Genomic DNA, 1,028 nt, shown 5'->3' with positions numbered 1-1,028 from the left:
GCTAAGGATTGGTCAGGGGATTCTGGAAGGGAGGGAGGGGGTGAGGAAAGGGTGAGGGTGGCGAGGGAGAGGGGTAGGTGATGGGTGGGTCTGAGGAGGGAGGGTGATGAGTGGGTGAGGGAGATTGAGTCAGGGGTGATGAGGGAGAAGCGTGGGTGAGGGAGATTGAGTCAGGGGTGATGAGGGAGAAGCGTGGGTGAGGGAGATTGAGTTAGGGGTGATGAGGGAGAAGCGTGGGTGAGGGAGATTGAGTCAGGGGTGATGAGGGAGAAGCGTGGGTGAGGGAGATTGAGTCAGGGGTGATGGGGGAGAAGCGTGGGTGAGGGAGATTGAGTCAGGGGTGATGAGGGAGAAGCGTGGGTGAGGGAGATTGAGTCAGGGGTGATGAGGGAGAAGCGTGGGTGAGGGAGGGCGTGATGACTGACGAGGGAGGATGAAGGTACGGAGTGAGTTTGAGTGACGAGTGAGAGGAGAGGATGAGTGAGTCTGGATGAGAGTAAGAGTAACGAGATAGAAAGTGGTGAGTCAGAGCGAATGGAAGTGATGAGTGAGTGACGAGTAACATTAATAAGTGAGAGTGACAACCAGAACTATTAGTGAGAGTGATGACTAAAACTGACGAATGTGAGTGATGAGAGAGTGACGAGTAACATTAATACAATAAGTGAGAGTGACAAAGAGAACGACGTGTGAAAATGATGAGTAAGAGTGAAACTTAGAGTAATAAGATACGTTGGAAAGTGACGAGTGACAAGTGAGAGTGATGACGAGTGATATCGTTAAGTGAAAGGCTGAGAGTGACAACTAAGAGTGACGAATGAAAGTGCCAAATAAAATCATCAAATAAGACTGACAGAGTGAAAATAATACTAAGCGAAATTAAACATATGAGACAAATCCTGAATAAAAAGTATGAGGTCGAAAGAATGAGTGAGATTAATGAGCTAAGTGTGATCTGCAAAGTGACTATCGGAAGCAGTGAAATGAAAGAGCAAAAGCCAAACAGATGCATAGATGAATAAAAAAAA

Source organism: Penaeus monodon, chromosome 28 (assembly GCF_015228065.2).
Source record: "Penaeus monodon isolate SGIC_2016 chromosome 28, NSTDA_Pmon_1, whole genome shotgun sequence".
In the NCBI taxonomy this organism is placed as follows: Eukaryota; Metazoa; Arthropoda; class Malacostraca; order Decapoda; family Penaeidae; genus Penaeus; species Penaeus monodon.
This window is presented reverse-complemented; position numbering follows the sequence as displayed.